This window comes from Dermacentor silvarum, chromosome 9 (assembly GCF_013339745.2).
Source record: "Dermacentor silvarum isolate Dsil-2018 chromosome 9, BIME_Dsil_1.4, whole genome shotgun sequence".
NCBI classification, from domain to species: domain Eukaryota; kingdom Metazoa; phylum Arthropoda; class Arachnida; order Ixodida; family Ixodidae; genus Dermacentor; species Dermacentor silvarum.
In genome coordinates, this window is record NC_051162.1 from 66325404 (window position 1) to 66350547 (window position 25144).

The 25144-nt window shown below is 49.5% G+C and overlaps 1 long non-coding RNA gene across 1 annotated transcript in view; it reads left to right on the forward strand.

Annotated features, from left to right (window-relative positions):
- Nucleotides 1–24905, forward strand: part of LOC125940087 (uncharacterized) — an 80809-nt gene extending 55904 nt beyond the window's left edge. The window contains exon 3 of the long non-coding RNA XR_007463327.1: nucleotides 24738–24905. This is a non-coding gene — a long non-coding RNA (uncharacterized LOC125940087). The remainder of the gene's footprint in view (nucleotides 1–24737) is intronic.
- Nucleotides 24906–25144: the final 239 nt, after the last annotated feature.

Genomic DNA, 25144 nt, shown 5'->3' on the forward strand with positions numbered 1-25144 from the left:
AAATTTCTTTCTCGTGATCACGGTCCCCTGTGAGTAATTGACCTAGATAAACGTACTCCTTTACAGACTCTAGAGGCTGACTAGCGATCCTGAATTCTTGTTCCCTTGCCAGGCTATTGAACATTATCTTTGTCTTCTGCATATTCATCTTCAACCCAATTCTTACACTTTCTCGATTAAGCTCCTCAATCATTTGTTGTAATTCGTCTCCATTGTTGCTGAATAGGACAATGTCATCTGCAAATCGAAGGATGCTGAGATATTCGCCGTTGATCCTCACTCCTAAGCCTTCCCAATCTAAGAGCTTGAATACTTCTTCTAAGCATGCAGTGAATAGCATTGGAGAGATTGTGCCTTGCCTGACCCCTTTCTTGATAGGTAACTTTCTACTTTTCTTGTGGAGAACCAAGGTAGGTGTCGAATCCTTGTAGATGTTTGCTAAGATATTCACGTATGCTCCTGTACTCCTTGATTACGCAATGCCTCTATGACTGCTGGTATCTCTACTGAATCAAATGCATTTTCATAATCTATGAAAGTCATGTAGAGAGGTTGATTGTACTCCGCAGATTTCTCGATTACCTGATTTATGACATGGATATGATCCACCGTAGAATATCCCTTCCTGAAGCCAGCCTGTTCTCTGGTTGGCTGAAGTGAAGTGTTGCCCTGATTCTATTGTAAATTATCTTGGTGAAGATTTATACAATACTGAAAGCAAGCTAATGGGTCTATAATTCTTCAGGCTCCTACAATTGATAACGATGACGGACAGGCGATCCGCCGTGTCTCTTCTGAGCCGCGGAGGCTCACGCTTTGTTTGCTACTGAATGTACTCTCGTACGGAATCTGTTGTACCATCGTAAATATAAGTCGTGCCCTCATAAGTCACCTTGTTGTACTTCAGCTTATATCTAGCTCCAGAGTTCTGTTCCCACGCATTAACAATCAGTTTGCTTCTACATCACCGAACCTGTTGCGAGTAGTCTTCACTTAGCGATATTCTGCTGCCCTTCAGTTTCGACGCCGCAGAAAGAAGGCGCTGTTTGTCCTTGAATAGTCAAAACTTCACAATAATGGCCTTGGTTTATCGTTATTACGCTTCCCCATCCTGTGAGCTCTATCAATTGTTGACGGTTCAACAGTAATACCCAGTTTTTCCGAGCAGACAGGTATAACCTTCCGTTCTGATGCATCCCATCTTTCCTTCTCATTCTCATCGTCTATGCCGAAAAACAGTAAATTATTCGTACGTAAATGATTTCAAGTTCGTCCTGATTAATCAATACGTTTCGCATAGCTTTTGAGTGCTGGTTATTTTGCGCCTGTACTTCTGCTCTGTCCTCAAGCGCAGACAAAACGGATCTTTATCTATTTAGCTGACCGTTCACTTTAGTTTCCGACCACCATGCTCTCTGCTGGCTCGCGTCTTTGAAAGATCCTACAGACAGACTCTCACGATGGGCGCTGTGCCTGCAAGAGTATACCTACACGGTCGTATACAAAACAGGGAGCCTGCACAAAGATGCCGATTTTTTGTACCGCTACTCTTTGGTCGACTGTGACTCTTCGCGCACTGAATCCCTCGATTATGTCTTTTCCGTGAGCCAGTTGCTTAACATCGCCGGTGAACAGCGTCAGGATGCCTACCTAAGAGAAATAATCGAGCGCCTGGAATCCTGTCCGAGCGACGCCTGTGTGCGCCTGTTCGTCCTCAAGGATGGTACCTTATATTGGCGTAACGTGTACCCTGACGGTCCTCAGATACTCCTAGTTATTCCATCGCAAGCTGCGCTTCACAGTTCATCGTGAGCTTCACGACGCCCCAACCCTTACCCACCTTGGTGTTACACGCACAGATGACACGTGCGTCGTCGCTTCGATTGGCCTGGCCTAGCCCGCTCAGAGCGGCGTTATGTCAGCGCCCGTGAGCACTGTCAACGCCGAACTAAACCGTTTGCGCTTACTTCTGGGTATCTTCAACCCATCAATGTCTCACCTCAGCTCTTCTTCTGTGTCGATTAGGAACTTCTCGGGCCCTTTCCTACATCTGCTACAGCTAACAAATGGGTTGCCGTCGCTACTCATTACGCGACGCGCTACGCAATGACACGAGCGCTGGCGACCAGCTGTGCTAAAGACGCGGTGGACATTCTGCTCAGTTATGTAATTTTAATACACGGTGCCCCACGTCAATCGCTGACTTCCGAGGCGTACCTTCTGTCAAAAGCCCTCGACGGTGTCCTGCGCTCCTGCTCCACGCAGCATCACCACGTCCTACCATCCCTAGACGAACGGGCTCACGAGTGCTTGAATCAGACCTTAACTGATATGCTTTCCAAGTACGTGTCGGCAGACCAGCGTGATTGGGACCTTGCACTGTCATACGTGACGTTCGCATATAATTCCCTCCGCTACGACACTGCTGGATACCTTTCATTTTACCTTTTGCACAGACGTGACTCAACCTTTACCGTTGGACATATTTATTCCTTACACTGCAACTTCGACTAGCGAATACGCACGCGACGCCATTGCCCGGGATTACTCGCGGCAGATAGCCCGTAGTAGACTTGCTGCTTCGCAATAGATTCAGAAGCGCCTTTACGACCAGCGACACCACGACGTTCGTCGTGGTGTCGCTGGTCGTAAAGGCGCTTCTGAAGGTCGCCAGCTATTGGAAGAGATTATTGGAAGAGACTTCCGTAGTATGACGAATAACGCGGCGCGCTCCTCAAAGGTTTGGTTGTCGGCGCTCACTAAAAACACCAAAGTAGCTCCAAGTGCCCTGGCGCTACTTTGGACCCACGCACGAGGTGTGGGCCTCTCTGAAAAACTCCTTCATCGCTACACGGGCCCATACCGTGTCCCCCGACGAATGACTGACGTCGTACAAGAATATGTCCGCCAGTACGCCTACATCTTCTGTTCGGTTGTCCGGCGACGTCGTCCACGTTTCGAGACTCAAGCATTACCACCTTTCCTCTGATGTAGGTCCTTCGTGGCGCCATGCCGGCGCTTCTGCCACGGGGCTTCATGCTACGTGCTATTCGAAGATGATGATGTTGACACTTCAATCTAGTGGGACGTGCCCATAGGTGGCCTCTGTCTGATCCGAGGATGACGACGTGCCTAGTTTGATCTCGGCTGGCTTCCATGTTGGCCGGTGCTAGCTACCATAGTAAATACAACTTTTCAATAGTTTCCCGACTGTGCTTCCATGTAACAATATTGTTTATGTTCTGGCCTTGATCAGGTGGTTTTCTAGAGCCTTTTCTGTCAGATGCTGTCCCTTCAGCTTCTTTCAGTTTCTATCGCAGGGGCTGCCATTTACAGCCAGCTTCGTGGTGAACGATGCAACATCCATTTCCAGCGCTAGAGCTAGAATTTCTTTCAGTGGATCTTCCTTCCCCTTCTCTTGCCCTTGGTCTGCGGAGTGAATGTGTGGTGTGCGGCTGCAACGTGACATTTTCTGCGTTCTTTCCCACTAGCCGCGGCTTCATGGACGTCAGCACAGTTCTGCATTTCACATCACATTGGGGGCGATGACTTACGGAGTCGCCAGCTATTGGAAGCGCCTCGCTTCCGTAGTATGACCAATAACGCGGCGCGCTCCTCAAAGGTTTGGTTGTCGGCGCTCACTAAAAACACCACGTGGGAGCCCTTCTGGACATTTCCGTCGGTACTCTCAAAACGAGGGAAACATTTTACTGTAAAAATCTTGGACAAACTGATAGCGCAGAATAGTTTACAGATGCTATAAATTTACCGAATACAGTGAACGCCGACTGCGTGTGATCGCCGCGATGGAGTCCCCCGAACTGGCTTCTTGCGTGAAAGGTTGGGAATCGCTGAGAGCAAGTTATGTGAAATATGTTCTTATGATGTGCTGTCTGTATAACCAAATGGTGTATAACAGAAGGAAGCCTCAATGCAGCCATCGCAGGGGTTCGCAGCGACCGACTGCGCGTCTGCATGCATGTACGCGCAAAATGTTTCGCTTTCGCTGCGAGTGTGTTTTCGCACCATGCTGTGAGCTTCAAGCCGCAGCATATGAGCATTTGACAATACACGAGCAACCATTGTTGCGTGGACGCTATCAGATCCGTTCGAAGATTATTTTCGTGAAAACTATAGGGACTTCGACGCCGATGGCGACTTGTGATGTGCCATCGCGACGATTCAATCTTTTTTCTGCTTAATTCTAGGACGTTTCAATATCAGTATTTCTCAACTTGCGTTGCACTGTATACTTATCGGTCTTCTCAGCTAGAAGTTTCCCGCTGCTTTTTTTTCTTAATCCAGTACATTCATTGTTTGGTACTAACACAAGGATGCCATACTTGTGTTAAATATGCTTTAAATATGCTTCTTACAGTTACCTTTACAATCCAGAGAACTTGCCAGTATCTAGCATCAACAAGTTCATGGACCAAACCTTCATGACATTAGCCGGCAGCGCGCGCGGGCGAGGGCCTCAGTGCGCACTTTCTGCTTCTTACCGAACATCACAGGCCCAATACCGTAGCAGAAATGTTCCTCGAGGAAGGGCTTGCTGCACACCAGAGTTGTAGCCGATGGTTGCTTGCCGGTTCAAAGTTTCGCGATCCAAGCTGCACGCAGCGTGTTGTTCGGCGGGTACGTGTGAACGCTGACACCAGAATCCGTTGAGTACGTCCGACATGGCGGCACCGACCAGTAGCCTACCATAGAGCTCTGCACGGGCCGGGCTCGGGCTTGAGGCCGCGGGCTCGGGCTTGAAGCCACGGGCCCGGGCCAGACTCGGGCCCGCTCATTAAAGGACTTAAGTAGGCCTTCGAGCACACGCAACCGTTATGCATTACATGCTTCAATGCATTGTGTGCCAAGCTGAAGTCACACGTGAAAAATGACTGTCATCATCATCAGCCTATATTTGTGTTCACTGCAGGACGAAGGCCTCTCCCTGCGATCTCCCATTAACCCTGTCTTGCAATAGGTGATTCCAATTTGGGCCTGCGAATTTTCTAACTTCATCACCCCACCTAGTTTCTGCCGTCCTAGACTGCGCTTCCCTTCTCTTCGTATCCATTCTGTAGCTCTAATGGTCCATCGGTTATCCATCCTACGTATTACATGGCCTGCCCAGCTTCATTTTTTCCGCCTAATGTCAACTAGAATATCGGTTATCCCTGTTCTCTGATCCACACCGCTCTCTTGACTGTATATCTTATCGAATGACTGTATATCTTATCGAAGAAAATAGTAAAACAGATGATGTTCTCATTTTAACAGCCGAGCTGTTTCAGCCGGGGGCAATGTGTCTGCTGAATCCAAAAAAAGTGTGCCGATCCTGGTAGCAGTGTAGAAAGGGTCCAAGCGCAATGGCACATACACCTGTGAACTAGCGAAGCTGAGCCTGGATAAGTCTAGCTAAGAATGGTGGGGACTACTTAAACTTAGTCAGTCATCGATAGGCAATTGATAGCCAATCAATAGCTAGTCGATAATTGATCAATAACCAATAAATTTCGAAAACTTTTGTAGGTGACTTGGTAGTGCTTAGCCTAGCCCAAATACGTGGCCAATATCTTGCGATAGAAAATCGAAAGCCAATAAATAGCTCATCGATAATCAATCAATTATAAATAAATTACGGGGAATGCTGAGGATGACTTGGTAGTACTTAGCCTAGCCCAAAAGCCAGGACTAGTTAGGTGCCCATCAGGTCCGCTGTCTCTTTAGCATTGCGCCTGCAGTGCTACGCTATTTTTTTTCCACAAAAACAAACAATGTTTCCGCGTAAGGAAAATAAATTATACAAAGAACCACTCCTCAAACCATTTCCATGTTACCGCTTTTGCGATTGCACTATTACCAGTGTCGATACTATTGCATTATTTTAGCGCTAAGGCCGGTTACTTTTGGCTTCAATGCATAAAACAGCCTTTTCCTCAAAAAGTTAACTGGAACGCCCATTCATTTCGTCGGACACATTGAAAATTAATATCTCGAAACTGGTTCAGTCCTGAGAATTCATTCGAAGTGGATACGCCTTGCGAACGCAGCGGCTATAATTCGTAGATTGAAAGATGTGCCGTAAAATGAATAATTAAAAAGTTAATTAGCGTAATTATGGTAAATATTCAATTACGCGTTTTGACAATTCATTAGGCCAGCCGCGTCAGAATTAGCTTGGAACTACATAAAACAATTATCCTCCTTAGAGCGTCGTCACATTACTGCGAACACAAGAAATCCTGAGATATGGTCAATTCCATACTTCAGGACACTCTATAAGCATCAGTCGTTAATACATAACCTACCATTCACTTTGAACAAATACAAAAATGTCCATAATTTCAGTAAGAAAGAACTCAGCCCATACGTTGTAGCTTGTAATATAACTTATGTGATTATTATTCTGCCTTCGTGTATGGCTCTGAGTATATAATGTACATCCTGTTTCGTTTTATTAGCAAATGTTAATCTGGTAAAATTCAGCCTCATGCTATGTTGTATAGCTGGTGTTGCCTTGTTTTGCATAGCTAGTATTGCTATTGTTTACTTTATGTAGGCTGCTGCTGCTGCTGATGATGATTGCTATTGTAGTGTGGTTTAAAATTCATTCTGTTAAAACTTTTCCTAATTCTCTTAACTCGCCGTGACGGAAATATTCTGTTTTTCCGTTCATAGCTATTTCATCCGTGAGGAATTCCAGCGACAGCTGGAAATGAATATATGTGAATTATTGTACATGTGCGCACACTGTTTGCTGACGTACTATTGCCTTGCGTGGTGTTACGGGTCACGTCAAGCTACGTATGTAGCTTTTAGTCCAAAATGACCGTCAAGCATGTAAATTGGAGAATAAATTGATTTGATTGATTTCGTCGGACACTTTGAAAATTATTATCTCGAAACTGGTTCAGTCCTGAGAATTCGTTCCAAGTGGATACGCCTTCGGACTCAGCGGCTATAATTCGTAGATTGAAAGATGTGCCGTAAAATAATTAATGAAAAAGTTAATTAGCGTAATTATGTTAATTCTTCAATTAGGCGTTCTGTTTTCTCTTGGAAGTAATGACCGCCTCATCGAGTAGTTTAGATCAAGGGTTATTATATAATTGTGCAATCTGCAACAGGCAATTTTTAAAATTTGGTTCAGCTAAAATAAAACACCCTGCATATTTGCATACTAAATGACATCATAGAACCATATCGTAGAAATCAAAGTAAGTGCATGGGCACCAGCGGAAAAATAGCAGCACAGGCAATGGGCCGGATTACTGATGTTCCCGTGGGATAAACAAAGATTTCGGCCTTTTATTGCTTATATACTGCAGCTGATTAAACCTCGAGAACGTGACTGAAAGATACGGTACAATCTGTAAGTAAAAAAAGATTTTTTTTCTCTTACAGGCCGGGCCTGGTCACGCACACGCGGGCCCTAGCTAAGCTTAGTAATGAACGCCCGGGCCCGGGTCGGGCCCGGGCTTGGAACCACGGGCACGGGTCGGGCCCGGGCTGGTCTCGGTCATGTACGCCCGGGCCCGGGCCGGGCTCGGGCTCTGTATTACGGGCCCGGGCTGGGCTCGGGCCTTGGAACGCGGGCCTGGGCCGGGCTCGGGCCGAAAAATCCGGCCCGTGCTGTGCTCTCCTACCATGTTGGACGCCTTCAAAGGCAGCTACTGCCTATCATAGGGCTTTCAAGCGTTGCTAAGCAGACACCCGAAGCGGGAAAACCGCCCCACTTAATTAGAACCGCAGGGCAGGGGGGCAATAAACTTTCGTGTTCAGCTCGCTTTGGCGCTTCCGAAGCAGCCGACGCGGCCGCTGTGTCCACGTGATCCCTCATTCACGTCATGCCGAACGCGGCGCCAGCTTTTCCAGTGATGGAGCTCGCCCCCAGTCACTTTTATAAAAGTGAAGGTGCACTGAGCAGCTATCTTTATTGTGGTTCTTCGGCAGGACTTATCATAATGCAGGTCACTCTTTTCCGATATTTCGGTGGCTTCTACGCGTAACTTGCGTTTAAGTTATGCGTTTATTTTTTAAAAGATGTGGCAGTTTTGCCCGAAACGCGAAGCATCGACTGAGACAGCAAATTAGCAGATAGCTATATGGAGTAAAATATGTTTTATCGGCCGTATAAACTTCTAACCATTCGCTTATTAACGAAATTAACTAGCATGGCATCACGTGTGCGCAGCTAAACATGAACACATCTCGCTCGATGACCGCGGAAACTCGCTGTCAAAACGCTGGAACTAGGAAGCGCAGTAGCAGCAGCAAGCCAATTGACCTTCGTTCTTCTCTGGCTTCAACGCAAAGGAAACGTCGAAATCGCAGCGCTACCGGCCCTCGGAATGGCGTACTTTGTCCACATCGCAAATCGCTCTGAAGATAAAGCCGCTCGGGCGGGCACTTTGTCCACGTCGCAGATCGCATTCGAGATACGGCAGCCGCGCGGCCGCGCCGTAAGCAGCAGTCGCCAGAGTAGAACCCCCCCCCCCCCGCCTCCCCCCCTCCCCACCTTGCTTAACGCGCGAAAAACAGCGCGCTTCCGCCCCGCCTTCATTATTCGCGCGCGCGAGACAGCCTCGAACTTCAGCTGACCCTCGCAAGCGTTCACTCGCACATGCAGCGTACGGGGAGCGGTGACGATGTTATCATGTTTGGTCTTTATACAGTACATCACGGCGGCGACGACGGCGGTGGCAGAAATGCGCTTGGAGTGTCCATATTGTTACGGGGAGGCAAATACAACAGGAAAACTTATTTACAGTATATTTACAAGGCGTTCAACCATATGGCCGAGAGCGTGCGCCAGATGATCAGCGTCTTCTTCATCGATGCTCCTCTAGATGAATCATACCGTGACATGACCCCCGGCTGCTCAATCATCGTCACGGTGCTTGCTACGATCCAGGCAGGTGGTAAGGTTTAAGGCGGGATACATGAACAACGTCAGTAGGTGATGAAACGGTTGGCGAGGAAGACTCGAGCGGGCCAATCTCATACGTGACGTCTGTTACACGGCGTAAGACACGGTAGGGTCCGGAGTACCGCGAAAGCAATTTTTCTGAGAGTCCAACACGCCGAGTCGGAGTCCATAGAAGCACAAGGGCACCCGAAGCATAGATAACGTCGCGATGACGGGAGTCGTAGCGGTGCTTCTGGTGGCCTTGCGATGTAGCAAGGCGACGGCGAGCAATTTGGCGTGCCTCATCAGCTCGGGAAATGGCATCACGAGCGTACTCAGTTGGCAAATGGACGGCATCGGGGATGATAGTGTCAAAAGGTAACGTTGGGTCGCGGCCAAACAGAAGATAAAAGGGTGAAAAACCAGCAGTATCATGACGGGAGGAATTGTAAGCGAATGTAACGAAGGGCAACGCAACATCCCAGTCTTGATGGTCAGATGAGACATACATAGAAAGCATGTCAGTAAGCGTCCGGTTGAAGCGCTCAGTCAAGCCATTAGTTTGCGGGTGGTAAGCCGTCGTAAATGTGTGTTTTGTCGCGCAGGAGCGAAGCATCATCGATAACTCTGGAGAGAAAGTAATGGCCACGGTCATGTGAGGAGTTGACAAGGGGCTCCGTGATATAAGATGGCATCGTGTAGCAAGAAGTCAGCGACGTCCGTAGCACAACTGGTAGGATAGCGCGTGTAATTACGTAGCGGGTGGAGTGGTCCGTAGCAACGGCAATCCTTGTTTCCAGAAGTAGAGGTCGGGAAAGAACCGAGGAGGTCAAGGCCACCTCGGAAGAACGGGTCAGATGGGACGTCAAGGGCTGAAGGAGGCCAGCAGGAGGCTTAGGTGTTTCTTTCGGCGTTGGCATGGTTTGCAAGCAGCAATGTAGCGACGAACGGAGCGGTAAAGACCGGGACAAAAGAAGCGACGCCGAACGCGATCGTAGGTCCGGGAAACTCCAAGGTGACCAGCGGTCGGGGCGTCATGTAGCTGGTCAAGCTACATGACGCCCCGACCGCTGGTCACGCTCAAGCGCAGATGCTCAAGCGCAGATGCTTAGGACCGAGCAACAGTTCGCGTCCGTCCGGGGGGCGTTGTAGCGATATAACGTGTCATCTTTAAGCACGAAGAGGCGAAGGAAGATCGGACGCTGCGGAATCCAGCTTCTGAATAAGTTCACTTAAAATGATATCACCGCTGTTCATCACGGATGTGGCTTAAAGCGGAGAGCGAGAGTACACATGCAGGCGTGTCATCCGAGGCTTCAGGCGGATCCACGGGATTGCGGGACAACACAGCATCCCGGTGCAATCGGCCAGATTTAGAAGAAACAGAGTAAGTGTAATCTTGGAGCCGGAGTGCTCAGCGACCAAGACGCCAGTGGGATCCATAAGAGACGAAAGCCAGCAAAGAGCGTGGGGATCGGTAGTCACGGTAAAATGCTGGCCATGTAAATAGGGGTGGAATTTGCCCACCGCCCAAACGAGAGCAAGACACTCCCGTTCTGTAATAGAGTAGTTCTGTTCGGCTAAGGAAAGGAGACAGCTGGCATAGACGACAACACGGGCTTGCCCATTCTGATGCTGGACTAAAGCAGCGCCGATTCCGTAGCCTCCCGCCTCGGTGCGGAGTTCTGTTGGAGCAGAGCTGTCGAAATGAGCCAGGACAGGCGGTGTATAGTGAGCGACGTGATGAGGGTAGAGAAGGCGGCAGCCTGTGCAGCACCCCAGCATTCCGACCTGCTCTCCAAATTGGAGGCAGGTCGGAATAGCAGCGTCACCTCCAGGAGCTGCAGCCGTTAGTTTCCCGAAGGAAAACGCCGGGATAAGACGGGGACGGGAAACGGCGTGTGGAGGTGACCGAGAACGGTCGTCGTGCGGAGGGCGAGCGGCTGTAATGGGCGGTGGTAGTAGTGGTCTCGGCAGATGTTTCTTGGTCAGGTTGGCTTGGTAGCTGGTGCTGGCTCGGGTGGACAGCGGAAGCTGGATGAGCTGGATCGAGAACACGAGGGCCAAGGAATTCGGCAATATCGTGAAATGTGTCCCACACGTCCACATCGAAAGCACGCAAATTGGCTTGTCGTCAGGCGTCCGCCACGCATTCGGATCGCGATAATTCGGAGTGGGGTAACGGCGTTGGAGAGGGTTGAAGGCGGCCGAAGGGTAACTGTCAGGGTGGTTCACAGAGCAGAAGGTTTGAAGGCCCACGTTTGCCAGTTCTTGACGAACAACGGATTGTATAAGGGATATCGTAGGTGGGGCATCACAGGGCTCTCCTTGCATTAAATGTGCAGTCGATGCGGCTTCGATTTCGCGTCGAACGATTCGGGTGATAGTCTCCGATGTTGAAGGCTGAGTCGGCATACGAACATCCTCACATGTTGATGTCGCTGCCGTGTTCGGAAGGCAGGCGAAATGGTGGGCGATACGTCGGCTTTTTGCATCTTCGAAGCGTCGGCATTCAGCAATAATCTCGTTGACTGTCGAAGAGTTTTAAACACAATCAGGTTAAACGCATCGTCCGCGATCCTTTCAGCAGGTGCGCAACCTTATCGGCTTCTGTCATCTTGGCGTCAACCTTCCGGCGAAGGGACAGCACATCTTGAACGTACGTCAAGGACGACTCGGTAGGCGTCTGCACACGCGAGGCAAGTTCTTGCTTGGCAGCACGCTGGCAGCCTGCAGGTTGGCCAAACAACTCGCGAAGTTTAGTCTTGCATACGCTCCAGCTTGTGAGCTCCTCTTCGTTGTTATCGAACCAGGCCTTCGCCGTTCCCTTTAGATAAAATATGACATTCGCCACACACGGTCGGGTCCCGCCTGTAATGTGCGCTTGCGCATTCGGGGAGTCGAATCCATTGTCGACGTCGTCGCCACCAGTGCCGCAAAAGGTCCCAGGGTCACGGGGTGGAGCCAGGACGACGGTTGGCATGGCGGCCGCCGCTGACGCAGTTTCACCGCTGGTGGACATGCCTAGAGTAATGACTTGGCGGCCGCTGCGGAGCTCCGTCTTGCGTTATACCCAGCACCTTCACCAAGATGTTACGGGGAGGCAAATACAAGGAAACGTATTTACATATATTTACAAGGCGATCAAGCGTTCAACCATATGGCCGAGAGCGCGTGCCAGATCATCAGCGTTTTCTTCATCGATGCTCCTCTAGATGGATCATACAGTGACAATATAATTGCTATCGTATAAAGCAAATGTATGTAAATTAAGGCAAATGTATGTAATTGTAATTATGTTGATAACGCATACCTTTATGTAGTAAAAATACTTTCCCCAAACGCAGAATATATATATAGATATTGTAATGAAGCAGAGGCGTCCCTGGGTATGTGCCGACTGAGGAGGAAGACGAGGGACCGTGCCGTGATCGCGAGCGAACCCGTGCTACAAACAGTCCTTGCAGTGCCTACCAGTACCTAGCGTTCTTACACGTTATCGACGACAATAAACCTCGTCGCATTTGGTGAGGTTGCTGAGATCCTTCGCCTCGTCCTGGAGTTTCGCACTCGAACCCTGCCAACACCAACACGATCGCCCTGCACTATGCCTGATCCAGCCACTTCGTTGCCTGCACCACCGGCTGCCACTGTCGTCTGCGCCGGCGTCCCTCTTCATCGCGATCCACCCATTTTCAGTGGGACCGCCGAACACGTGGAAGCCTGGCTCTCATCGTACGAAGTGTAAGTGCCCATAACAAATGGGACGACCAGGCTAAGCTGTCCTATGTGTCCTTCTACCTCGCCGACGTAGCCAAACTGTGGTTCTTCAACCACGAATCAGACTTTTCAAGCTGGTCAGCATTTAAGACCCTTTTTGCCGAAGTGTTTGATCGCCCCGCTGTGCGTAAGCTACGCGCTGAACAGCGTCTGCGCCAGCGCGCGCAGCAGCCTGGAGAGACATTCACCAGCTACATCGAGGATGTTCTGGATTTGTGCAAGCGGGTAAATCCCACCATGTCAGAGGTATATATATATATATATATACCTATATATACAAGGTACATAAGGATAACTTTGTGGTTATCTTCGATTTATTACCTCCGGTTGCCCAACCAATACTGTTTCGTAAATAAACCGAAAATAACTGTGAAACTGTGCTTCTCATACCTGTAAATACGTTTGGCCCATTGAAAAATTGCGGTCAGCATGGACGGTGGAGCATATTTCTTCACGCAGGTGGCAAGGTATGACTTGCGGCCGTCGGACAAGTAGCTGTGGCTATAGAGAAGGATATCCAAATTTCAAGGTCAGGAGCTTGATGGCACAGAGCTCGAGGAAGAGTAGGAAGAGTCTGAGGGGATCAGAAGGAGGTAGAAACAGCGCTAATCTGAGCATACTTGTGTTGCTCCAAAGCCATGTCGCTGCCCACTGGGGACCAAATGCTGAGAGGCAGGGACTGGTATAACACTGTCAGCTGGCTTTGGTTAAGGCGATATCGCGTTGACATTGGTGTGGTGGCGGCCAGAGTGACAGACTCGCATGCATAAATCTTGCAATCTTAGACACCATTTATCTAGTCAGCCAGAGGGGTCCTTCAGCGTCGACAACCAGCAAAGCGCATTGTGGACAGTACCTACATGAAGGACGGCCGTTGAGGTAAGGTTGAAACTTACCAAGGCCCCAGATTATGGGCCAAGCATTCATTATCGCTGACGAATAATTCACTGCGCTTTGATGAGGGTCCGGCTTGCGTATGGGACTGTGTACGCATCGAACCCAGATTTACGCTGAGCGAGAGCATCGCTAAGTTCAACACCACTGGCGTCGCTTTGTGCTTCGGTAGGAGCAGTAGGGTTAAAAGGACGCAGTATGTGGCTCTTGCTTTGCCCAGGCGGCGCTACGAAAATGGTGCTAAAGAGCCCCCTCTGTCCTGAACAGGGTAGTGCCAAGCTAGGTCGTCTGCTTCGGAAAGCACGTTACAATATGGACCCGCCACTTTTCGTCGTTTTGTACCACAGTCTGCAGCGAATATGGGGCGCCGAAGATTTTTTCAGGGTAGCACGCTACGTAAAAGCAAGAAATTATCCAACGCCGAATACGTGTACTCCCTTCAAGAAGTAAGCGGCGAAGTGCGGGGTCAATCGCAACTGAAGCGAGTCGCGTACGAAGTTGAACTTCAGGTAAAGTTTGCACGCTGCTAGATTCAGGCACATAAACGCGAGGAAATGCTTGCTATAAATGAATTCACAGCAGCGATAAGCAGACATCATGTGTACAGAACTGCGAGCGCACGACAGTACGCGTCGCGACGGCAGCGGTCTTTCAGCATGCCGCGAAATGGCAGGCCTGCAATCTTTGTTGACTGCATGCCGCTAGACAAGTAGTATGCCTGTGCAGTAGTAGCGGCCATCTGCCCCATTAGCAACTGATAAATAACTGATGCAATGCATATGAGCTCCCATGCAGTAACGTACGTGCGAATCGTGCTGCAACGCGGGCTCGTGCGCTGCTCGCTGATGTAGCTTTTAATAACAGCGTTCGAACATCGATGTGCTGTAATCAATACTACCTTACTGCGCTGCCTCAACGTGATGGCTTGAGATCAAGGATGAGCACATTTAACTCGCAAACCTGTGCTACTCGTAGTGGGGTAGCGAAGTTATCCAGCACGCCCGACACTCCGCTTCGTGAAGCCTTGAAAGAAAACGGTAGAACCATCTGATGTTGGGGTTCAGGCCTTCTTGCTCGTGGCAGCTCACGACGCAGCAGTATAATGACGGTGACGCTTTTTCGAGGCTGAGGTAGGAGTCTCCGGATTGGCGTCGCCGATTCCTTCTGCTTCCAGCATTACGTCTCACGGCACACGGAGAGTCCGTTTTCGTTAAACTAGGCTGCGGCCCGCTCGCAGCGTGGTCTCTGAAAAGTGACGAGCCTTTTCGCACTCGCAACAGGGCAGAAAAAAAGTGCGAATCGACGTAAACCTCTGGCTAGACACGTGCTTCGCCACAGCCAGGGCTCAATACTACACAATGGTACTATCCAGATATAACTTTTCTAGCCGCCACCAGGTGCCGCTACTATACCTCAAACTCCAGCACCAGACGCTCATTGGCGGTGAGGTTAGGAGACGACACACTTTCTTTCAGGCATCGTCACCAGCTACTTCAAGCCAAAATGTTCGAGTCACTCCGCAGAAGCTGACTCAAGAGAGCAATGATGGACACAATTCTGCGAATGAAGCTGCGAATATATGAACATAGGACAATGCTATGAACACAATGCTTTCAAGGACAATTCTATGAAAATTCGACTACTGCACCGAGCATCGTAGCGTCAGAAACAATAGCGTCATTGAATACCACTTGGCCAAGGATGGTTAGCTGTCTTGCACTTAGGTGGCATTTCTTCAAGTTCAGCTGAAGGCCGGCGCCATTTAGAAACGGTAAGACTTTCTCTGGCAAGTTGAGGTCGGTGCGGAAAGCAGCTCAATAATGGCCGCCTAATTTAGGTAACATGGGCACGTTTTCCACTTGGGGCCACGCAGAAGATTGTTTCATCATCAGCTCAAAAGTTGGATGGACGTACAAAAGCCAAAAGACATGTCTCGAAACTCGTATAAACCACCTGGTTAGATAAAAGGCAAGCGTTGCTTGCTATCGTAGGATGTCTGTCGTAGGGTGCCTAGATGCCAGCGCCTAAGCTGCTGGTGTTGAGCATCCTGCGACAAGCTTCTGCGCCGTTCGCAGCGGTCGTTCCGCTGATTACCCTCTTCGCTAGAGGTATATACCACTGTATGTTGTCATGTTCGTGTTCCGTCGCACGCTTGTTGATGAAAATCATCAACATCAGCTACACCTCCCGGTCGGACCGGATCTGGCAGGTGATCGTATTTTTCGGGCTCTGGTTGGGTCCAGGTATCCACCGGGCTTTGAAACATGAGCCTGGGCTCGGGCGGGTAAACTTTTACAAGTTCCTGTCCCGGATTGAAAATCACGGCTCATGCATGCTCTTCTCTGTAGGTATGGTTTGCATTGCCTTAATTATTTAATTGAAATTTAGTTGCTAAGATGAATACACCAAACTACTTCAAAGAACTTAATAGACCCGCCGTGGTTGCTCAGTGGCTATGGTGTTGGGCTGCTGAGAACGAGGTCGCGGGATCGAATCCCGGCCACGGCAGCCGCATTTCAATGGGGGCGAAATGCGAAAACACCCGTGTACTTAGATTTAGGTGCACGTTAACGAACCCCAGGTGGTCCAAATTTCCGGAGTCCCCCACTACGGCGTGCCTCATAGTAAGATCGTGGTTTGGCACGTAAAAACCCAGAATTTAATTTTTTAATAAGAATTTATTACTATAACTACCTCTAACTTCTTACTCATACATCTGCTATTAATTCAGTGCCTCTCCCAGAATGTATAATTGTTAAGAGCCTTACACGATTTGAACATGCCGCCATGCCATTTAGGAGCAATGCCACCGTTCCCGCACAGCACTCTTGTGGCACATTTAAAGCCAGCGCCTGCAGCAGTAGCGTTATGGTGATGTGCCCCCATTGGGTTTTACGTATATAGTGCCACGGCGCTAGGAACGGGGCTGCGCCCAACGAAAACGCCGTGTCTCTTGGGGATCACGAGGGATATAGCGATCAAGAGGAACTGGTGATCACGAAGGATAAAGAGCACCGCCCCACAGATAAACAAAGTTAACAAACACTTAAACAAACATTACTTCCTCCTACTTCCATCGTGAGGCGCCACCGAAATGGTTCTCCCCGACACCGTAAGCAGGAGTGAACGCTAACTTTCGGGAGAGATTAGGAAAGGACAATGGGACAGGATGGTGAACGGTTGGATTTGCCGCATCTGGCTGGCATTGAAAAACATAGAGGAGGCAACATGGCACTAACTACATCGAATTGCGCTTAAACTTGAACTTTTAGTGCGAAAGTTAAATTAGCTGTAAACAAGTCTCATCATCGCTGTTCCCTTTATTGATTTCACTAAGGCGCTCGATACAATTAAGCACCTCATCCTAGTATATAACTAGAATCTTATGGCATTTCTCGCCCATCCTTGCAGCTAATTCGTGACTACCAGACCGACAACACATAGTCCTAGTGACTAGTTCCTTCTCTTCACCTAAATTATTAATAGAGGCGTTCCCTAGAAATCAACAGTTGGGACATTGCTATTTTATTATTGAATAATCATTTGCCACAATATTAACGCACGCCTGCTGCCTTCTTTATACGGATGGCACAACCATTTTCGTATCGGAAAAAATTTCCTCACACTACAAAACACAGTGAACAATGATCTTGCTAATGTCATTCATGGTGCATTAGAAACATATTGTCACCTGTAGTAGTGGGAATAGGGCAAGCGCAGAGGCGCAAGAAGAACGAAGTGCGCGTGCTAACCGCTCCGCTCGATGGTTAGCTCTCGCCGCCATTTTCTCCAGAGCCCAGCTGCTCATAAAAACGTCGTTAGCCCCCTTTGAAGGCGCGTGGCAAAGTGGTGGAGGTGCTGGGTACTTCTCACTCATGCCGCAGACTCCTCCTGGAGGGAAGCACCAGCCCTGTGTTAGTCGATACTCCCGTCCATCGGACCAGCCGCAGGATCCGGGGACTGCCTCCTGAAGATACTGAAGACACCGCAGTGCTTCAGACTACCCAACCGGTATGGAACGTTCAGTGACGAATCGGTATACGCTTCAAAATCCACTGGTGCCGAAGTCGTTCCATGGCGACGTCTTCGAAGACGTCGAAGACTGGATGGCCGACTTCGAGCGCGTGGCCGAATGCAACGAATGGGATGACGCGACTAAACGTAGGAATGTCTACTTTTGCCTGGAGGACGGCGCGCGTACATGGTTTCAAAACCGTGAGGAGCAACTGACGTCGTGGCGCGACTTCCGTCGTCAGCTACTAGACACCTACGCCAGTCCGATCGCCGCGACGACGCCGAACGAGCAATCCAGGCCCGAGTCCAGCTTCCCAACGAAAGCGTTACTGCGTTCGTCGAAGATATGACGCGCCTCTTCAGACGAGCAGACCCTGGAATGACCGAGGACAAGAAGCTGCGTCACTGATGCGAGGGGTGAAGGAGCAACTCTTCGCTGGTCTGGTGCGCATCCTCCCAAGACTGTCGCCCCAATTTTTAGCCGAGGCTGTAAGTATGGAAAAGATGCTTCAGCATCGCTCGAACTTTTATGATCGGCAAGTGAACGCGAGTACTGACATTTTGACGGCCATTGGAAACAATAATGACAACCTTCGCGAACTCATCCGCACCGTTGTGCGCGAAGAACTAATGAAGGTTTATGGCACGCCACAAGCCACGGTGAGCTCCATTGCGAGTGTTGTAAAAGATGAAGTCAACCAAGCACTCCGGTCCAACTTTCCTTTGCTAACACCGCGCCTGTACCTTCTGTACACCACCGTCGACCTACGCAGAAGTGTTGAGACAGCCTGCTTCGTCCCCGCCGCTGTTTGTCCAGGCCGCTCATCCGGTTGCACTTCCACCAGCCCCACCGTGTCGTACATCGAGGAACGACGCACGCCTCCACCGTTTCACCATGCCGCTCCTCCGATTGTGCTTCTGCAGGAGCAACCAGTACATTACGCCGACGATCGACGCATGTCCCCTCGGAAGTCAGATGTTTGCGCACTCCGGATCGCCGTCCTCTGTGCTTCCACTGTGGTGAGGCAGATCATTTGTACCGCCAGTGCCCATACCGACGCCTTGGGTTGCGGGGCTTTTCCGTCTACTCGCCACCACCCCGACTGGCCAACGACCTCGGGACATTGAAGATTATCTCGCTCAGCAACGCATGCCACCGCCTACCGGGCGGCAGTCGCGCTCGCCGTCGCCAAGGCGATTTTCACCATCGCCTCAGCGGTATTCGAGCCGACGGTCGCCAAGTCCCGCCGGGAAAACTAACTCCAGACCTTTGGGGGCGAGGCCGCTGGCAGTCGACGCGCTGAAGACCTCCGATCGACGCGAGTAACGAAGGGTACCGGACCGACATCAACTGCAGCTGAACGGAATGACCGGCTTTCGCTCGACATACCTGTGGTGATTGACGGTTATGCGGTTAGCGCTTTAGTGGATACCGGAGCGGACATTCTATATTAAGCGGGAAGATGGCGACGTTGCTGAAGAAAGTAATTACACCTTGGCATGGTTCGCAGATTCGTACGGCTGGTGGTCACGTCGTTACCACTGGGAACCTGCACGGCAAGAGTTCGGATTCGAGGATCGACATTCGTGGCGAGTTGCCTTGTCTTACGAGAATGCTCCCGCGACGTCATTCTCGGAGTTGACTTCCTGCAGGAATACGGCGCTGTTATTGACTTACGGGGAGGTGTAGTCACGTTCTCAGCCGACCAAGCAATCGACACAAACGCGACAAACGACGTGACGACGCGCTACGTGTTTCCGCCGAAAGTGTTACGCTTCCTCCACGAGCCAGTGTTCTAGTCGAAGTGATGTGCGGTGGATTGCGCGAAGGTGGAGTGGTCGCAGAAAGTAACTTAGCGTATCTACTGACGCAAGGTGTTTGTGCGGCCGAAGTGTGCTACAGCTTCGGGATGGCCGATCTAAGTTGCTAGTCACCAACTTTAGTAACGAGCATCGACACCTTTTCCGCGGTACTTCCATAGCGTTTGCCGAAGAAATAGAACACGTTGCTGAATGTTTTGCCCTGAACCAGTGAGGATGGCTGACAAGGCACTGGGCAACGTCGACATTAATTCAGAGTTGTCTCAAGACAAACAGGCAGCACTGCACGCGCTCTTGCTCGAATTCAGGGCATGCTTCGCAAGCTCGTCTAAGGTGCGCCAGACTTCAGTTACAAGGCACAGGATCATCACATGCGACGACGCACGCCCGATACGCCAGCAGCCCTACCGCGTGTCGGCAAAGGAACGCGAAGCGATTCGTACGCAAGTACAAGAGATGCTTGAAGACGGCGTGATCGAACCTTCCAACAGCTCATGGTCGTCTCCGGTCGTTCTTGTCAAAAAGAAAGACGGAACGCTACGCTTTTGCGTCGACTACCGGAAGCTCAACAACGTAACTAAAAAGGACGTGTACCCACTGCCACGTATCGACGACTCGTTAGATCGACTGCGGCGTGCCCAGTACTTTTCGTCACTCGACTTGAAAAGTGGATACTGGCAGATCGAGGTAGACGAACGAGACCGCGAGAAAACTGCCTTTGTGACTCCCGACGGCCTTTACGAATTTCGAGTGCTCCCTTTCGGTTTGTTCAGCCCCAGCTACTTTCCAGCGAATGATGGATACTGTCCTCGCTGGATTGAAGTGGCAGACTTGCCTTGTGTATCTTGACGACGTAGTTGTCTTTTCTGAAACATTTGAGCAACATCTTCATCGCCTGCGGCATGTGCTAGAAGCGCTCCGATCGGCTGATCTCACGCTTAAACCTGAAAAGTGCCACTTCGGTTATGAAGAGCTCAAGTTTCTTGGACACGTCGTCAGCGCCAAAGGAGTTCGACCCGATCCAGAAAAACTTGCCGCTGTGGCAGCTTTTCCTCCTCCTGCCGACAAGAAGGCCGTCCGACGCTTCCTGGGCTTGTGTGCGTATTATCGCCGCTTCATTGACAACTTCTCGAAGATTGCGGAACCCCTGACTCGCCTTACCAGGGATGACACGCCATTTACCTGGACGCATGAGCAACAGACGGCCTTCGCTGACCTACGACAACGCATGCAGTCAGCATCCGTCCTGGCACATTTCGACGAAGAGGCTGACACCGAGGTGCATACTGACGCCAGTAACATCGGTCTTGGCGCAGTACTCGTCCAACGTCAAGACGGCATTGAAAGAGTAATTGCTTATGCTAGCCGCTCGCTGTCCCGTGCCGAGGCGAACTACTCTACTACAGAAAAGTGTCTCGCGGTCGTCTGGGCTATCACGAAGTTTCGCCCTTATCTCTCGGCCGCCCCTTCAAAGTGGTGACAGACCACCATGCTCTATGTTGGTTGGCGAACATACGCGATCCTTCAGGACGAACTGGCACGTGGAGCTTGCGGCTACAGGAATTTGACGTCACCTATAGTTTATAAGTTCTGTCCGCAGCACGAAAGACGCCGACACTTGTCGCGTGCTCCCGCCGAATCTGCAGTCGACAGTCAGAGGACGCGAACGGCTTCCTGGGCCCCTCACTCGTCGGACTTGGTCAGATGGCAGCGTGCGACGCTGAAATTCGACCTCTAATCGACCACTTAGAGGGCCGTCAACAACCATACCACGCCCTCTACGTCGCTTCTTGACTCCTTGCTGTCTACGAACCATGTGCTGTACAGAAGAACGCCCGCCCAATGACCGAGCCTACTCCTAGTAGTTCCCAGGACTCGGGACGATATTCTTTTCGCTTGCCACGACGAGCCTACATTGGCCCTCCTCCCTCACGAACGCTTGCTAGATGCGCGAGATGTATTACTGGCCCGGCTGTCGGCAAGCGTAAAACAGTATGTTAAAGGCTGTCGTGAATGTCAGCGGCGAAAGCACCACTCCTTAACCCGCCGGGTATTGCAACCCATCGAACCACCTCATAAGCCATTCAACCAAGTCGGCTTGGACATCTTGGGCCGTTTCCTCTATCAACCGACGGCCACAAGTGGGTGATTGTCGCCACTGACTATTTACCCGGGATGCTGGAACAGAAGGCGCTCCCACGAGCCCGGCTTCTGAGGTGCGCATTTCTTCATGTGTCACATTGTCTGCGCCATGGGCCCCATCCTTGTTTATCACGACAGAGGAACCGGCGTTCACGGCACACGGCTCATGGACGAAATTTTTCAACTAAGCAACACCAGGCATCGAAGACGACCGCTTACCATCCGCAGTCCAACGGCCTTACGTAGCGACTAAACAGACCATCACAGACATGATCTCTATGTACATCGACTCCAGCACAAACATGGTATCGTATCCTGCCTTATTGCCTTCGCGTATAATACCGCCGTAACAAGAACAACGCGCTTCACACCATTTCGCCTCGTCTACGGCCGCGAAGTACAGACTATGCTGGACGCTAGCTTCCGTGCCACGAACTCCGAGCACCTAACTACTGACGCCGAAGAATTTGCTCAGCGCGCTGAGGAGGCTCGCCAGCTCGCGCGCTGCACATCGGTGACAGCAAGTCTCAATGCACGGCGCTATAACATCCGTCACCGCAAGTGCGCTACAGTCCCGGAGACCAAGTGTTTGGGACCCCTGTTCGCCGCCGGGCCTTTCTGAAAAGTTGCTCAGCCGGTATTTTGGCCCTACAAGTGCTGCGCCGCATTAGTGACGTGAACTATGATCCGTTCCAGACAGTGCGGCGCAAACACGGCGTAGACACCACCTAGCCCTGACTTCGTTCACGTCGTACGCATGAAGCCCTAGTTGCGCGTTCGTGATTTTTACGCTCCCATGTGCACCCTATGCGCTTACCTCTCTGTTTCTAGAGACGTAGAGAACTGTTTCTAGCTACGCTGCTGTAGCTATCACTGTTTCTGTGCTCGAGCATTTTCATTGAGCGTGTTTTTTTGTTTTTTTTTTGTTTTTTGTTGTTGTTTTTTTCCCCTTTCCCACACCACTTTTTGAGCTCGAGGCGATGCTCTTTCCGAGGAAGGGGGGAATGTCACCTGTAGTAGTGGGAATAGGGCAAGCGCAGAGGCGCAAGAAGAACGAAGTGCGCGTGCTAACCGCTCCGCTCGATGGTTAGCTCTCGCCGCCATTTTCTCCAGAGCCCAGCTGCTCATAAATAAACGTCGTTAGCCCCCTTTGAAGGCGCGTGGCAATTATAATCAATCTTTCCAAGACAACATTTATTTATTTTTCCCGCCCACATTATTCATAGATTCATAGTTGTATCAGTTAGCAATGCAATAATTACGCGATCTGGACCAAACAATTTAGGCTTTCTATTACATGAGCACCTTAAGTCACCGCCATGCTTTTCTCTTATTCTAAAAATTTTGGCATTCACGCCATTATGAAATCACGCTCCTTTTTCCACTAAGTATTCTCTAGTCTTTGTATTACGCGTATTTTCACAGTCCTTTCATACTGCCTATCATCATGGGTAGTACATACTCACGCACCTCCACCAACGGAGCTTTACAAAAGCAAGCGGTACGATTGATGACATTTCAAAGTTTTCACCTCGCTCTGCTTCCATTTTTCGTTCCCTAAACTCTCCCTTTTCGCATGTTTTCAGTCATGAGGTTCTGTAACGCTGGTTACTCCTCTTAATACAGAATTAAGCGATTATTTTTCTAAGGGTTTTTCAATCCACCTTATTACATAGTTAGTCCTAATTGATTCTTCAGCTTCTTAAATATTATAATTAGATGAAAAGTGTCAATGAAAGAATTGTAGAGGAAAATGAAAAACTCCTGATAAAGCTTTCTGTTGCTCAATACGTGCCACATAAAGGTGTTTTTTTTGAGCATGAAAGCCGCCCTCGAATGCATGGAAAATTGCGGCGCGACTGGCCGCTCGAGGAACTTTGGCGGCTTATGATATCCCTAATAAAAATCGGGCACTCGGTTTCCTTTCTCCTCGTTCATTGCATAGCGAACCCCCATGCTACCTGAAGGCAGCATTGGTGCCTTCAGGTAGCATGTGTGGGTTTATTAACTAGTTGTCTTCAAACCCTCCCCCCCCCAAAAAAAAACAAGAAAAGATACGTACACGTGACGCCTGCGGCAGAAGGGAATCCGCCGTCAAGGCCGTGAGTGGCAGCGCTGGATAACACTCCCAGGCTTAGTTCTTGCAGATAAATACAAACACCTCATAAAGTGGATGGGAAAACGGCGCCGCTCTAGCTTAATTGGTATCAGCATCGAACGCGTAATGCGAAGACTTGGGTTCGTGCCCCACCAGGGGCCAGGTGGTTTATCCACTTTGGTTTTGATAAATTCATCGTTTCTTTACCTCAGTTAATAAGTACAAGTAATTTCCTCTATGCTGTCCTTGGTGTGCTTGTTGGCTTCTTATGGTATTACCACATACGGGTAGTTTCATTAAACACTTTCAAAAATTTTTAAAGGATGCCTGTGGCAAATGTGGCAATTATAATTCGAGAGCTGGTCTACTCGAAGAGGCGGACATTGCTTGCAGAAAAAGGAACATGTAAATGCGACTAATTAACAAACAATCACTAAATATTTTAACTAATTACCATCTGGCCCTATTGCAATTTACAAATTCTAGCCGTGGAGTTCGCAAGGCGGATCCACTTCGAACAATTTCTGAGCATGACACCAGTTTCGAGATAATAATTACCAAACTTTGCGGAGTAATGGCTGGGCTTCCACTTACTTTCTTAATAAAACGACGTTTTATGCATTTTTGTCAAATGTCAACGAAGAGCCGCCAGAAATGCAATCTTCAGGAAATCCGAAATCATAAAGCTAATTCTCCTTGCGTCTTTTTCTTATTATTTGCCACTTCTCCCATACTTTGGATCGCTCGCTGCTCCTGTGTCCGATTATATACAAGGAATTGAGCTACTGGCTCTGCGTCATTGATTAGGCGGCCGAATAAAGAACTTGGCCCACTGGGTACGTGCAACTGGTCATGTAACAAAGTGCATGTGAACATTCTAATAAATAGAGCTACTCATTGCATTTATCAAGACACTAACACAAGCTTTATAATAATTGTGCTTCTCATAAAGCACGCAATATCGAAGTATATTTCTCATGATAATTTGGATTGGATTGTTGGCGCTTTAACGCAGCAGCAAGTTCCGATCTTCATATTGTGCAATGAACGCGAATTCACCTCTGTCTTTTTTTCCTTTTTCAGATAGTGGCATTTGTACTGTGTGGGTCCCACAAAACGCTGTCCACCTAGAACACACTGAATGCATAAGTGCATTTAAATCGCAGTGCCAGGGTACCGACAGCTGTCTAAGTAAACGGCAGTCGTGAGTTCTGGAATACATTTTAAGCCCCGGAATGAGACTATTGAGTGATTTATTTGAATATAAAACGCTTAACAAGCCCTCAATCTTTTCTGTCATTGCTTATTTCTCATTTTGCAGCCTGCAAACAATACTGTAGAAACCTGGATTTTTCCGTTTTTGTATGTGTCGACGGCAACATTCAAAACATTACCAATCGCATTTTCAAGATCACGTGCCGGTTCGGACATTACGACACTCGCGTAGCTCCTGGCTATTTCACCACCACATGCTATACTTTAAACTGCAG